The sequence below is a fragment of the Pseudorca crassidens genome, chromosome 2 (assembly GCF_039906515.1).
Source record: "Pseudorca crassidens isolate mPseCra1 chromosome 2, mPseCra1.hap1, whole genome shotgun sequence".
In the NCBI taxonomy this organism is placed as follows: domain Eukaryota; kingdom Metazoa; phylum Chordata; class Mammalia; order Artiodactyla; family Delphinidae; genus Pseudorca; species Pseudorca crassidens.
This window is the reverse complement of record NC_090297.1, coordinates 82320805-82337519: the sequence shown is the minus strand read 5'-3', so window position 1 is coordinate 82337519 and position 16715 is coordinate 82320805. Positions and strand designations below refer to the sequence as shown.

The following is a 16715-nucleotide window of genomic DNA, read 5'->3' as shown; positions in this document are numbered from 1 at the left end:
TTTATTAAATTGGTATCTTTCTATAATAAATTTGTGATTCAAAACCTAACTCTTACTCTATGACATACCACCCTTATAAAGGTTCACAGAAATCCTCCTGCATAGCGTTGTACATAAATGTCATGAAACAAACAGTAATAATGTTTCTGTTTACATTATCCCACTTTAAAACAATTTTCCTCTGTAGGAAGTGGACAAAGGGAATTCTGCACCTCAAGGATGACCTAAATGGTGACTTCTGGGCTTTTGAGACAGTAAGAACATGATAACTTTCTTGGGCTAAAAAACACACCAAAAGGCACCATAGGAAGTCGTACGGAGGGCGTAGCTGACGTGCATGTCAGCATGTAGCGCGTGGGGCGGGGGTGGGGTAGGGGTGTGGGCATGAGTCTTTAAAACGTCTGGATTGTAGAATCAGAAGGACCTGCAGGATCATCGGCTCCAACCTTTACAGACAAGGAAACAAGCATAAACTGTAAGCTTGGGTGATCTGATAGACTTCAGTGCCCTCAGCTGAGCTTCCTTCAGAGATTGACTGACAGCTATTTGACTTGAAATCTAAAAGCCATCTCACCACCTCTCCAGAAAACTGAGATGAGAAGAGTCCATCTGATCTCCTTCTACACTGCTTGTGTTTCCGCTGCAGCTGGAAAGGAACTCTGGGCAGCTGGAAGTGCAGGAGCCTTTGCCATATGGTCGTTCAGTCAGGCCAGCCAGCATAAGTAATCCCTTGGCAGCAGAAACAAACATATGTGAGGCACACAGCGAATTCCAAATGGGGGCTCTTTTAGAAGGAAACCAGAACTGACTTGCTCACCTGGAACACCTGATGGTGAAACTGACCCAGCCAAATGAGTGCAAAACCCTTTTCATCGGGACCACAGAAGTGGAAAACTCGGTCCATCTTCCTACGGGCTGTGGCCTCCACACTGCTCTCATTTCAAGTTGGTCTGCTTTTTTCTGTGTGTGTTTTATTTTTAAGGAGAAAATAAAATGCAAACATACTTATCACAAACTATCCAAATTCACTGATCTCCCTGTGTGCACCATCTGGTATAGATTTAGACATTCTTTGTGCCTCTATGGCTTCCCATCATTGTGTGAGCTTCTGTGAGAATTATTACCACAGGAGTGCCTGTCACAGCAAGATTCTGCAATGCTGTGGTGGAAATGAATGGACTAGTCTTGATGTTCCATGTCAAGTCAGCTTCATATGGTTTGAAGACAATGCCCAACTGGCAATGCATGTAAACATTATCCACTGTCAGCTGGGTATTATTTGCATCTAGGTTTTCCGTCTGTTTGCCCAGCTTATTTGAATGCCTATCTCATAGGTATAATTAAGATAGGATACAAAGAGGCAAGAACAGGTGAGAGTGGCTCTTTGGTTGGTGATGAGATCCAACATGTCTTTGTAACTGTTTGAAGATGCTGAGGCCGTTTCCACAGTGCCAACGTGTTCATTCCTGCAATGATGTTAGGAGGCAGTGCTTTACAGGACATCTACTTGTTCACATAAAAATACACCAAGAATCAGAAAAAAATACTTTCAAACCAAATTATTTCAAAAGGCGTATGGACAAGAACAGCAAATGGGCTTCCTTGCCAAGCAGCCTCCCCTCTGTGACCTGCAGATGGGCTTCCTAGTTCACACAGTTTCTAGAGCAGTGCTGCTCAATGCATGTTACACTGTGGGTACACTCCAGAGGCCAGGATAGAGGCAGGTGTCAATGAGAATAATCAATAAACAAGATTGTAAACAATAAGAAGAATAGGAAAGGGTTTTATTTGAGCCAAACTGAGGACTGTAGCCTGGAAGCCAGCTTCCCAGATTACTCTGAGAAACTGCTCTGGAGAAGCAGTGTTTCTCAGCACAGTTTTATATCTTGTCAGAACAAAGAACAGTAAACAAGTCAGGGATACATTTCTTCAAAAAAAAAAAAGGACAGACCAGCACATACACGTACAGCATATACAGTATTGCCTTGGAACCTGGGAAGAGATTCTTATCACCAAAAGAGTACCAACATTGGTGTCCCAGGAAGAGGGGCATTTCATTTTCAACGTGGACATTCTTTACTTCTGGTCAATGTGCCCTTTTCTTTAATAATTAAATGTATGTTTGATAGGCCACAAACAGGCTGTTTCAGTTAGCATAAAATTTAACTCAGGTATAAGCCAGAATGACTTCCGCATACTTCGATATGTGAAAACTTCTTTCATCAGAGGTAAGAAAGGAAGGAGGGAAGAGGAAGAGAAAAATGCTGAGACCCAATAACTGTTATTGAGAAAGGGACATGGGAGAAATTGAACCTGAAGTGGTGACATTTTTCCCTGGGCGAGGAGAGTCCTGTGCTTCTCCAGAGGTAGAGAGAGGGTAGGAGGCAACACAACTTTACATCCTGCACAGCTGCTGGCTTGCAGCTTTGCAAATAGTAGATTCTTGGCAAATAACTGCTGATAGCGTTTACAAAACCACTTTGGTTGCCTCAGAGCTTAATCTGGTTTTGACTTTTTTTTTTAATCTACCAGTGACCAAAACCAAAAAAATCACTTAAACTAGGGTTAGACTAGAGTTTGGGAGAGCCCAGGAGTGTATTATTGATCACCCTGATCACCCAGGTGCTTACATCACCCTGTTGCGTCCAGCTGGTTCTGTAAATTTATGTTAGCAACTACAATATCACAAGAAAGAAGACTAAGAACGGAGGGGGGATCAGCAGTCATTCGTGGTGGGGGTAAGGGTTTGAGGCAAGCATCATGGACTCTGGGAAGAGTCAGGTATAGGTAAAATCTTGCCCTGCCTTGGGGAGGAAAGCTCAGTTTAACTGTCTGTCTCTACTACACCCGAGCTCTCCAATGACAAGGTCTGTCTTTTTCATCATTTTCCCCAGCTCCTGACTCACAGAAAACACTCAAAAAATACTTGCTGAACTGAACACTTTAAAAACTCAGAAAAAAGAAAAAAACAGAAAAGAAGTAGGTCCAAAAAATGATGCTTCCAGACAGCCGAAGACAGTAGCGAAGGGCAGGCAAAACAACAGGGATGCTATGCTTTAAAAAATTTTAGTCACGGGGAATTCCCTGGCGGTGCAGTGGTTAGGACTCTGTGCTTCCACTGCCGGGGACCCAGTTCTGGGAACTAAGATCCCATAAGCTGCAAGGTGTGGGCAAAAAAAACCCCCACATTTAAAAATAAAAGTTAAAAACACTAGTAACGAAAGATAAGCAGGGAAAACTCGAGAAGGAGGAGGCATGCACACACTTTGGGTTTGAGTAATATTCAAGTTGGAAACTTGGCCCAAATCTCCTGAGAACATGTTAATCTATTGAAAAATCTCCCAATCTGGCTTAATATGAGAGATTTACAAAGAAGAGGAAGATAAAATGGAGAGAGTTCAGAAAATACTCAGCAGATATTCCAGGAATATGACTTGCTGCCAGATTTTCTAAGCTTCCATACTTCCTTGTGGAACTCGAGATTTTAAAACAGCTGGGATCAAAAGAGAATCTCTTTTACTATGAGTGAACAGCGCATAGCTTCATTTGGTCCCACTACTATGGCTCTCCTAAAGAAAGAAGAAGAGGGAAGTGGGGCAGAAAACAGGTCAGCAAAGCTCTGGGCTTGGAAGAAAGGGTCTCTTGTGGCAGCCTAGGTATTTGCACGGGGACCAGTGAGGAGGAAGTTCTGCACCAGAGGCCTGAGGGGCTTATGGAAAATGGAAGAAGGTTTTCCCCTAGAAAAAAATGGCCGCATTACCTTTCTGAAACAGGCAGAAGCACTCAGCCCCCTGGACCCAGGCTATTTGGGGCTTGGTTTCCTCAGTGTGGTAATTCAGTGCCTCAGCAGGTCCTCTGGGATGAATGGTTCATGACTCCTGGTGTCCACAGGGCATAATTGCTGCCACATTTTGTCCAAGGTGTTTGTCAAATTGAAGGAAGCACAGGCACTAGAAGTTTTCAGGTTCATAAACCTACAGGCTTGCAGAGCTAGAAAATAGCTCCCTGTTCAAAAACTAAGCCCTTATATAATTGTTTGGTTTACACTGTTCTAATGGAAAAGGAAACCAAGTCCCAGAAGGATTAAATTACATGGCTGGCCATCCAGCCTTCCCTTCAGGCCCCACTCTGGTCCTCCTCCAGTTACTTCCCTCCCATGTCTGAGGAGATATGCCCACCAGACCCAGAAATCCCTGCCCAGCTGGTGTAAAGTCTGCTTCTAGGGCCTGGTGGGCCTCTTTCCTGGGTCACAGGTGGTCCTTGATCACACAGGGTCAAGTCTACACATGACACACGAGGCCCTTTGGGAAAGCAGGAAAACAATGAAAATCAGGGTGAGTCATGGGGCAGCTGGCTCTGCACCACCACTGTCCAATGTGGGAGTCCAGAGTTGAGCCTAGGTCATCATGGAGGTCATTATTTAGCAGTTTCTTAGCTTAATTTATTACTTTAAGGATTGAGACATATATGGGTGAGAACTCCCAAAAGGTACTCTCCTCAGAGCCTTTCCCAAAGCTCACCATGACACACACTTGGCTTTCTGAGCAGCTGCCTGATATCAGGGCTCAGACATTTATGTCTCGTGAGTCAAGCTTTGGCCAAACCAGTCATCCTCTTGGTTTTGTACATTAGTAACTTTCATAAGGGACCACAGCCTCTTGTAGCTGAATCCCGTAGTCTTGGGTTGTGGTGAGTTTCAGGGGGCACATGTTATCTACAGAGCAGTGCACACATAGCACCTGGTCGACAGCATCCCAGGCAACACAGCTTTGCTGTGGTGCTATTCTCATTTTCTACCAGAGCTTGGCAATCTCTTTGCTCTTGAATGATACTGACTGCTGAGTCCATCCTCTTATGCCTACTAGAGAAGCAAAGGGGTAAGAGAGAAGGTGAGAGGACACTGAGGGCAGGGGAGGGGCAGAAAGCATCCAATTCTCCACGTTCTGGAACTAAAGCAGTGCACAAGACACAGCCAATGTCTCTATGGTGTTAACATTCTCATGCGGGGGTCATCAAACTTTCTGAAGGGGCCAGATAGTACATATTTTTAACTTTGCAGGTCATACAGTCTCTGGTAGCAACTACTCAGCTTGGCTCTTTTAGCAGGGAAGAAGCTGTAGACAATATCTAATGGAAGGAGTGAGGCTGGGTTTGGTCTACAGATCATACTGTGCCCACCCCTGTTCTAGTGAGAAATCAGAGGTTAGAAGACCAGCAAAAGCAGCTCCAGGTGCCTTTTAGGGACCCTGATACCACTTGTTTCCTTTCCTCTGTTTTATAATAGGGACTTCAAGTAACTCCAGTTTAGATGGGACAGCAGATGTTCAAAGATAAGTCCAAGGACAGAGAATGGAGATAATTTTCAAGCTCAGAAACTATCATTTCAGATCTCCAATCTTGACTGATGCCCCAGCTTACAAAATAATCCTTAGTGATAACAACTGACAGCAGCCTAGTTTACAGGAAGGTGTAACTGAGCCTGAGTTTTTACCTGCCTTGTATCTGCCTCACTTCATGCAACAAGATGTCTTAAAGCACAACATCAGTTCCTACCTATAAACCAGTGGTATTTGAGGGCCCAGCTCCAAACATCCATGTTGGTTTCCTCAGCTGACTCAGAAGCTCTTAGAAACATAATAATATGGTCAATAGGGTTGATAAATTTTTAAATTTGGGCTTTTGGGCAAAGGTGTCAGGGAAGAACCAGGAAGTCCCCATTTATTTTTAGTCCCCCTTTTGGAGAGGCGCTCCCTTTTTTGGAGTACCCAGTGGTATTCACTATAAAGACATGAGCTTTGAGAACTACAGAATGCTAAGCAATTATACAACTTTACACTTTTTGTTATTTTAATTGTTGTTACTCTCTGAAATTCTGAACTAATTAGTTTCCTACTTCTATCACTACTTATGTATTTACTTATTTGAACACTCCCCCTAGAAGTAACTAATTTCCATCTCTGACACCACTCTTGCTCCCATAAGGATCCCACCTCACAGTACTAGGGCTCTGATATCCACACTTTCCTCTCCCTGCTCAGGCTCTTACTCTCAATACCAGTCCACCTTCCTGCATGGATGCCCTCCTCACCCCTTCTAGGCTCTTCCACCCCACTCAGGGCCATCAGGTCTCCCCCTCAGCCCCACGTGGACATCTACCCTGCTCTACCCCTACAAATGATTTGCTCAGGAAAGGAAAGAAATAGAAAAGGAATAGGAAGAGTAACTAAAGACTTTTGAAAAGCCAAACCTGAAAATTTTAGGAAGAAAACGTTAGACATTGTCTTCATCACATTGGGATGAGAAAAGTTTTCTTGAACAATAATGTTTGTTGTTAACACTTAACTGAGCACCAACGGTGTGCCAAGCACTGTTTGACACACTTGACATGTTTAATCATGTAATCCTTACAACTACCTAATAAGCAAGAACTGTGATTATCTCCATTTTACAAATGAACAAACAGAGGCCCAGAGAGGTTAACTTCACCTAAATTGAACAGTAGTTGTGGGGCTGGGATTTAAAACCCACAGAGTCCTGCTCCACTGCCCATACTTTTTTTTTTTAATTTTAATTGATCGTTATTGGAGTATAATTGCTTCACAATACTGTGTTAGTTTCTGTTGTACAACAAAGTGAATCAGCCATATGCATACATATACCCCATATCCCCTCCCTCTTGAGCCTCCCTCCCACCCTCTCTATCGCACCCCTCTAGGTCATCAAAAAGCACTGAGCACCAAGCTGATCTCCCTGTGCTATGCTGCTGCTTCTCACTAGCTATTTTACATTCAGTAGTGTATATATGTCGATGCTGCTCTCACTTTACCCCAGCTTCCCCCCTTCCTCACCACGTCCTCAAGTCTATTCTCTATATCTATGTCCACTGCCCATATTCTTAATCACTATTCCATACAGCCTCTCAGAAGACACACAACAACTGAGGAACAAAGATGGCGGAGTAGAAGGATGTGCTCTCACTCCCTCTCGTGAGAACACCAGAATCACAACTAGCTGCTAGACAGTCATCGACAGGAAGACACTGGAACTCACCAAAAAAGATACCCCACATCCAAAGACAAAGGAGAAGCCACAATGAGACGGTAGGAGGGGTGCAATCACAGTAAAATCAAATCCTGTAACTGCTGGGTGTGTGACTCACAGACTGGAGAACACTTATACCACAGAAGTCCACCCACTGGAGTGAAGGTTCTCAGCCCCATGTCAGGCTTCCCAACCTGGGGGTGCAGCAACGGGAGGAGGAATTCCTAGAGAATCAGACTTTGAAGGCTACTGAAGTTTGATTGCAGGACTTCCACAGGACTGGGGAAAACAGAGACTCCACTCTTGGAGGGCACACACAAAGTAGTGTGTGCATTGGGACCCAGGGGAAGGAGTAGTGACCCCAGGGGAGACTGAACCAGACCTACTTGCTAGTGTTGGAAGGTCTTCTGCAGAGGCAGGGGGTGGCTGTGGCTCACCGTGGGGACAAGGGCACTGGCAGCAGAAGTTCTGGGAAGTACTCCTTGGTGTGAGCCCTCCCAGAGTCTGCCATTAGTCCCACCGAAGAGCCCAGGTAGGCTCCAGTTTTGGGTTGCCTCAGGCCAAACAACCAACAGGGAGGGAACCCAGCCACCCATCAGCAGTCAAGAGGATTAAAGTTTTACTGAGCTCTGCCCACCAGAGCAACAGCCAGCTCTACCCACCACCAGTCCCTCCCATCAGGAAACTTGCACAAGCCTCTTAGATAGCCTTATCCACCAGAGGGCAGACAGCAGAAGCAAGAAGAACTACAATCCTGCAGCCTGTGGAACAAAAACCACATTCACAGAAAGATAGACAAGATGAAAAGACAGAGGGCTATGTACCAGATGAAGGAACAAGATAAAACCCCAGAAAAACAACTAAATGAAGTGGATATAGGCAATCTTCCAGAAAAAGCATTCAGAATAATGATAGTGAAAATGATTCAGAACCTTGGAAAAAGAATGGAGGCAAAGATCAAGAAGATACAAGAAATATTTAACAAAGACCTAGAAGAATTAACAAACAAACAGAGATGAACAAAAAAATAACTGAAATGAAAACTACACTAGAAGGAATCAATAGCAGAATAACTGAGGCAGAAGAACAGATAAGTGACCTGGAAGACAGAATGGTGGAATTCACTGCTGCGGAACAGAATAAAGAAAAAAGAATGAAAAGAAATGAAGACAGCCTAAGAGACCTCTGGGACAACATTAAACGCAACAACATTCACATTATAGGGGTCCCAGAAGGAGAAGAGAGAGAGAAAACACCTGAGAAAATATTTGAAGAGATTATAGTCGAAAACTTCCCTAACATGGGAAAGGAAATAGCCATCCAAGTCCAGGAAGCGCAGCAAGTCCCATACAGGATAAACCCAAGGAGAAACATGCTGAGACACATAGTAATCAAATTGGCAAAAATTAAAGACAAAGAAAAATTATTGAAAGCAGCAAGGGAAAAATGAAAAATAAGATAAAAGGGAACTCCCATAAGGTTAACAGCTGATTTCTCAGCAGAAACTCTGCAAGCCAGAAGGGAGTGGCATGGTATACTTAAAGTGATGAAAGGGAAGAACCTACAACCAAGATTACTCTACCCGGCAAGGATCTCATTCAGATTTGATGGAGAAATCAAAAGCTTTACAGACAAGCAAAAGCTAAGAGAATTCAGCACCACCAAACCAGCTTTACAACAAATGCTAAAGGAACTTCTCTAAGTGGAAACACAAGAGAAGAAAAGAACCTACAAAAGCAAACCCAAAACAATTAAGAAAATGGTCATAGGAACATACATATCGATAATTACCTTAAACATAAATGGATTAAATGCTCCAACCAAAAGACACAGACTGGCTGAATGGATACAAAAACAAGACCCATTTATATGCTGTCTACAAGAGACCCACTTCAGACCTAGGGACACATACAGACTGAAAGTGAGGGGATGGAAAAAGATATTCCATGCAAATGGAAATCAAAAGAAAGCTGGAGTAGCAAAACTCATATCAGATAAAATAGACTTTAAAATAAAGAATGTTACAAGAGACAAGGAAGGACACTACATAATATCAAGGGATCAATCCAAGAAGAAGATATAACAATTATAAATATATATGCACCCAACATCAGAGCACCTCAATACATAAGGCAATTGCTAGCAGCTATAAAAGGGGAAATCGACAGTGACACAATAATAGTGAGAGACTTTAACAACTCGCTTACACCAATGGACAGATCATCCAAAATGAAAATAAATAAGGAAACAGAAGCTTTAAATGACATGATAGACCAGATAGATTTAATTGATATTTATAGGACATTCCACCCCAAAACAGCAGATTACACTTTCTTCTCAAGTGCGCACAGAACATTCTCCAGGATAGATCACATCTTGGGTCACAAATAAAGGCTCAGTAAATTTAAGAAAATTGAAATCATATCAAGCATCTTTTCTGACCACAATGCTATGAGATTAGAAATGAATTACAGGGGAAAAAAATGTAAAAAACACAAACACATGGAGGATAAACAATACGTTACTAAATAACCAAGAGATCACTGAAGAAATCAAAGAGGAAATCAAAAAATCCCTAGAAACAAATGACAATGAAAACACGACGATCCAAAACCTATGGGATGCAGCAAAAGCAGTTCTAAGAGGGAAGTTTATAGCTATACCTCAAGAAACAAGAAGAATCTCAAATAAACAATCTAACCTTACACCTAAAGGAACAAGAGAAAGAAGAACAAACAAAACCCAAAGTTAGCAGAAGGAAAGAAATCATAAATATCAGAGCAGAAATAAATGAAATAGAAACAAAGAAAACAATAGCAAAGATCAATAAAACTAAATGCTGGTTCTTTGAGAAGATAAACAAAATTGATAAACCATTAGCCAGACTCATCAAGAAAAAGAGGGACAGGACTCAAATCAATAAAATTAGAAATGAAAAAGGAGAAGTTACAACAGACACCGCAGAAATACAAAGCATCCTAAGAGACTACTGCAAGCAACTCTATGCCAATAAAATGGACAACCTGGAAGAAATGGACAAATTCTTAGAAAAGCATAACCTTCCAAGACTGAACCAGGAAGAAATGAAAATATGAACAGACCAATCACAAGTAATGAAATTGAAACTGTGATGAAAAATCTTCCAACAAAGAAAAGTCCAGGACCAGATGGCTTCACAGGTGAATTCTATCAAACATTTAGAGAAGAGCTAACACCGATCCTTCTCAAACTCTTCCAAAAAATTGAGGAAGAAGGAACACTCCCAAACTCATTCTATGCGGCCACCATCACCCATCACAACCAGACAAAGATACTACAAAAAAAGAAAATTACAGACCAATATCACTGATGAATATAGATGCAAAAATCCTCAACAAAATACTAGCAAACAGAATCCAACAACACATTAGAAGGATCATACACCATGATCAGGTGGGATTTATCCCAGGGATGCAAGGATTCTTCAATATATGCAAATCAATCAGTATGATACACCATATTAACAAATTGAAGAACAAAAACCATGTGATCATCTCAACAGAGGCAGAAAAAGCTTTTGACAAAATTCAACACCCATTTATGATAAAAACTCTCCAGAAAGTGGGCAGAGAGGGAGCCTACCTCAACATAATAAAGGCCATGTACAACAAACCCACAGCAAACATCATTCTCAATGGTGAAAAACTGAAAGCATTTCCTCTAAGATCAGGAAGAAGACAAGGATGTCCACTCTCACCACTATTATTCAACATAGTTTTGGAAGTCCTAGCCACGGCAATCAGAGAAGAAAAAGGAATCCAAATAGGAAAAGAAGAAGTAAAACTGTCACTGTTTGCAGATGACATGATACTATACATAGAGAATCCTAAAGATGCCACCAGAAAACTACTAGAGCTAAGCAATGAATTTGGTAAAGTTGCAGGAACCTAGAAAAATGGTACAGGTGAACCGGTTTGCAGGGCAGAAGTTGAGACACAGATGTAGAGAACAAACGTATGGACACCAAGGGGGGGAAAGCGGCGGGGGGTGGGGGTGGTGATGTGATGAGTTGGGCGATTGGGATTGACATGTATACACTGATGTGTATAAAATTGATGACTAATAAGAACCTGCTGTATAAAAATATAAATTAAATTTAAAAAAGAAGAAGACACACAACAAGACAAACACATATGTGCACGTGCGCACACACACACATACCACAGGGGAAAGAATAATTAACTTGAATACATTAAAATGAAAAACTTCCATAAAACAAAACACACTCTAAAAAATAAAGACGGACCCTAAAGAGAAATTATTTTTCAATACACAGAAGGAACAGAAGGTTAGTATCCAGATATAAAGAACTCCTATGATGCAGTAAGATAAGACAAACACCCAAAAGAAAAGTGAGCAAAGAATATGATAGGCACATCACAGAAGAGGAACTCAGACAGTCACTAAACATACGAAAAGATGCTTAACCTCACTAATAGTCAAGGAAATGAAAATCCAAATAAAAAGTCATTTCACAGCAGCAAAAACACAGCAACACATGGGTGTTTCTGCCCCAGGAAGCCCATTAGTGACGCAACACCCAAGGTTTTTATTTTGTCACATAAGCACTTTCCAACTAGCAGGTTCCAAAATTCCAGACTCCCAGAGGGAAAGCAGGTGCTCTGCATAAACAACAGTGTTGCACAGTTGAGGCACAGGTAACCACCCTTATCTGTTAAAGAACAGTGAGAACACTCCAGAAATCTGAGTTCGCAGGCACCAGCCAAGGGCCAACCTAGCAGGCAGGCCCTTCTAGAATGCAGCAGCTTCAGGTCTGCTATGGCAGCCCTTTTCTGCAGAGTGTACATGGATATGATCATTTTGAACAGCAGTTTGGAAGCATCTAATGAAGTTGAAGACACGCATGTCCACTGGCCCAACAGTCTCCTCCTAGGCCTATTCTGTATTAGTGCATGTGGAGACACGGTCAGGTGTACTCTTTGTAGCCTTGTTTCTAAGAGCAGAATATCAAAAATCAATCTGGATATTAATCAACCAAAGAATTGATAAATGAATTATGTCCAATTCATGCTATTGATGTCCTGAAGCAGTGGAAAGGAACTAATTAAAAGTATGTATTTCAAAATTGATAAATCTCAAAACTTAATGGTTAGAAAAAATATCTAATGGCAGCAGGATAGAAAAAGCAAGGCCTTCCTGGCTACTCAGTCTAAAATTTCAACTGCCCATCCCCATCCTGACATCATACCCCCTTCTCTGCTTTTTCTTATATCCTTAGCAGTTATCACTATCAAACATTCTATATGTTTTTACTTTCTCTTCTTGCTTATTGTCTCTCTGCTCCTCTAGAATACAAACTCCATGAGGGCAGGAATTCTTGTTTAGTCTCTTACTTTTTCTGGTTGTTACTAACCAAACCGTTTTTTATTTTTAATTCTTGACATTACAGAACTAAACTGAATTTAACATTCTGCTCTTACATTTCTTATCAACAAACATAAATAAAATCCATGATCCAAAAAACCAAAAAAAAAACTAAAAACAGAGAAAAGCTGATAAAATAAGCTAAATATGAATCCCAGCATTAACAACTGAACAGAGAATGTGATTTTTAAATTCCTGGGGAAGATAAAGTTGTGTAGAAACTGAACACTTAGAAATAATTTAAAACCTGGAAATCACTGGCCAGAAATTACACAGCTGGATTGTGAGAATATAGCATAAAGGGGTTATGAGTGAACCTACACCATTCTAGCTGCACCTCATGCCTTCTCAGAGGATAGCCTGGCATTGATTAGATTCCGGGCCAGACTAATACTGGCAACAAAACCAGTGACAGTAATCTACCTTCCAGGAGAGCCTTCCACTGGGTTGGCAGTTCTGATCTAGGCCCTGGACATCTGGCAGATGTCATTAATGTTGGTGCCTTGGTGCCTGACTATGCAGCCAATTAAGCTATTTGGAATGGTGAGTTCATGGGTAGTTTGACTAAATGCATCCAAACTTGCCCAATAGCCTTGATCTCTGGAAGGCTGGAGTCAATTCTGGTAAATCCAGTCTCACCGTGCATCACGGCAAAGGGAGAATGTTGTCTTGCCACCGGGTTCAGCTTAGCCAGATGGAGTGGAGAAATGGTGTGTTGTCCTTGGATTGAGTAGGCATTTAGAGGTGGTCCCTTCAGGTCATAGATGGTGTGGGGTAGCCTGCAGCATCTCTGCACCAAACTTGGCCACCCTCACAGATGACTAGAGAGCTATCTGGCATGGGCTGGTACAAAATGGTCTTGACTCTCCATTCTGGGGACTGGGAGAGCATCTCCAGCATGCCTAGGCAGATCTGCTTGGTACACTCGGTGACAGACTGCAGCACACCAGCAATGGTGACGGCCTGCTCGGTGGACTTGGCCAGCATTTCCCCCACCCCCAGTGCCAAAAACAGTGTCTGGCCATAGTAGCTACTCAGTAAGTATTTGTTGAATTAATGAATGAATAGGGTATGCTGCTATTTTTATAAAATTTAAAACATGTGAAAGTACTAAAAATTATTTATAGATACATATATAAGCAGTGAAAAATGCTATGCTTGAGGAATATGAACACCAAGTTTAGGACATGATCGCTGCTAGGTGGGAGGGAGGGGAATGAGATTCAGGAAGAGACACAAAGGAGCCTCAACTATATGTGTAATTTTCAAATTTCTTAAAAATATCTGAAGCAAGCATGGTAACATATTAAGAGTTGACAAAACTAAGGGGTGGATACATAGATAGTTGTAAGATTACTCTCTCTATTTGTTGTAGGCTGGAAACAATTCATTTAAAAACTATCGTATCCAGAGCTAATATATTACACCACCACCCGCTACCCCCTGACAACACCACCACCATCAGAGGCCACCCCAGGAATATCCACAGCAGCGTGTGGAGGACTCTTCTGAATGATAACTACTCCACTTCTCTCACCCTCTGCTGAATTGGAAGATGCCAGATATTGAACCTTACTCACCTTTGCATCCCATCTCTCCTGTGACCTTTCGTGATTGTCTTACTATAAAATGGATTTTCAGTTAATATTGAATAGGGTAGAATGAAAATGCTAATTTGGGAAATGGCAGGCAGAACTGGCTACATAATTTTGCGGGCCCAGTGAAAAATGAAAGCTTATTAAAAAATTATTTAGAATTTCAAATGGCAATAGCCGGGCATTAAACCAAGCACAAGCGCACAGGCCTCCCACCCATGAATCCAGCCCTGAGGGCAGGCTTTGAACACAGAACTCGTAAAGTATCTTAATGATTTAAAAGAATAGGCTATGGGGAGGCTGCTAGCTATGCACTACATCCATTCACTTCTTCTTCCACAATAACAGAGCGGTGACTTGGTGCCAAGTTGCCCAGGTAGAGACAGCATTACTCAAGCCTTGTGGCACATGTGGCCTGGTCACTATGCTCTCTTTAGCAGAATGGAGTGGAAGTGACAGGTGTGACATCGGACCAGGAGGGCCCCTCCATGCTCTTTCCCCAACTCTGCTGACTGGAACTTGCTTTTGTGGTAACCATGGAAACAAGCTTAAGGATTCAGGATGGCAGAGCCACAGGATGGAAAGACTCTGGGCCCTGAGTGTGTGTGTGGAGCAGAGCTGTCTAGCAGTGCAGCCCACTGCCCCCTACCATTAGGTGCCTCAAATTAGTCTGTATCTTGGTTACATTACAGCAGCCTAGCTTGGTTGACTTAGGTGGTGTGATACAAATATCATTTTGATTCACCCAACAGCTAAAAATAGGCTGTTCTAGACAAATCCAATGCTGTAGCGGTCCCCTAGGCCCTGCGCACTGGCAGCAACAGGCCTTGGCCCAGCCCCAAGGGAAGAGCCTGGCTTAGAGTGGAAGTAATACATACGTTCCCTCCAAAAAACTCAAGCAGCTGCTTAGAATGTTAAAGTTCCTTAACAGAGAAAGCCTGTAAATCCCTGCATAGAAGAATAGATGTCCTCAAAATTCCCCAAAACCCTTCCTGCAAACCTGGGACGGGCTGCCAAGAGCTCTGTGGCAGCTCCTCGCTGACCATTCAGAGCCTTTCTCTAGAGACACAGTAGGCGATTGCCGGCCCTGCAAACCAGCCGGGCTGTGTCAGATGGACCAGGGGAAGAGACTGTTTATCAAGCAGGATTGAAACGCCATAGTCATCTAGTTCCCAGCAAGGCTATGAACAGCTCCCAAGGCATGTTAGACCCCAAATCCAACCAGCTACTCACTGGATAACATCCAGGGGTCAAGGATCAGATATTACATAACATAGCGGGTAGCCCAGAGCGCGCGCGCGCGCGCGCGCACACACACACACACACACACACACACACACACACACACCTTTCTTTGGCAACAGGCCTTGGCTTTCACAATCACATTCTACTTGAATTTGCTCAGGAGTTTGTTTTTTTTTTAATAGCTACAATTAGTGAATGCCCATGCCTGCTATTCCTATTTTGATGAAAAATGAGACAGCTATCTGACGGTGCTCAAGCAGAGGGAAGCTAGGGTATCTGACCCTGGACTTGCAAAAAGAAATTTGGCATTTGCCAGTGGATACAGCTGTGCCGTTGAGAAGATATTTTCAATAATTAGTGTTTTCAACAATATTTAGCATGTCCCCAAGAAACTCCTGGACCCTTCATTAGAGTCTTCATTCAAAATTTAAGGAACTCACCCAAGGCCAGAGGGAAACTCAATGTCAGAGATAGATCAGGCTCAAGTCTTGATGACCCCAGTCCTGTCTTCAGCCCACGCTCATACCTCCCTCCCTTTTAATTAAAAAAAGTACCAGAGCAACAGACCAGTATCAAGCAAAGGCCCAAAATTGCATGTATATACTTGTCAGACCCTCTTCTCAAAAGCACAGTACATCTACAATGACCAACAAAAGGCACTGCAGAGCTTAAAACACTAGGAGAAACAAACTCTGGGATTGGAACAGCAAGGTTGGATGGAGAAGGGGTTGAAATGATGATGAAACAGAGTACAGGGGACTGGGGGGTGAGGGTGGCCACCTGGAGGCAGGCACACGCCCAAGGTCATGGACACAGCCAAGCTGGGAGGACCAAGGCCCAGGACAGAGGCTGGAGAACACAGAAACAATTTGCCTCTCTGATACTCCCCAGAAGCATGGTTCCATGGGAAATCTGGTGAACAAACATTGTTTCATTCAACCTTTTGATGAGGTGAAAAGAATGGCAGGTACTGGCCAAACTGGAAATAAAAAGACAAAAGGATTTAAGAAAGCTAAAGAAGGATGAGTGGTGAGACATTTGGAATAAACACTCCAGTGCTGACACTCCCCGGGGCTCTGGGAAGAGACTCAGTTAATCCAGGGAGGCCAAACAGGAGCTTCCTGTCAAGCCAAGGTTGAAAAAAAAAGTGTACAGAGGTGAAACAGGCAGCAGTGTTTAGGGACCTGCATCTTGTATCAGAGACACCTGCTATAAAGCGGCCCACAGCTTTCAGAGTGTTACTGAAGTTTCAAACACGCAGACTCAGAGGCTCACCATTGCATGAGATGACTTCACTCGGGGGACAGGGCAGTTGATGAAAATGTCACCATTTACGGTTGGCCAGAGCAGGAAGAGGGATGGTGGCCTTCTCCAAAACCACAAAAGCCGTGGTCAGTGCCAGAGGCAGAG

At 42.8% G+C, this 16715-nt stretch overlaps 1 pseudogene; it reads right to left on the bottom strand.

Moving 5' to 3' along the window:
- Nucleotides 1-12803: 12803 nt before the first annotated feature.
- On the bottom strand, nucleotides 12804-14053 carry LOC137208999 (poly(rC)-binding protein 1-like; annotated as a pseudogene).
- Between the last annotated feature and the right edge of the window lie 2662 nt (nucleotides 14054-16715).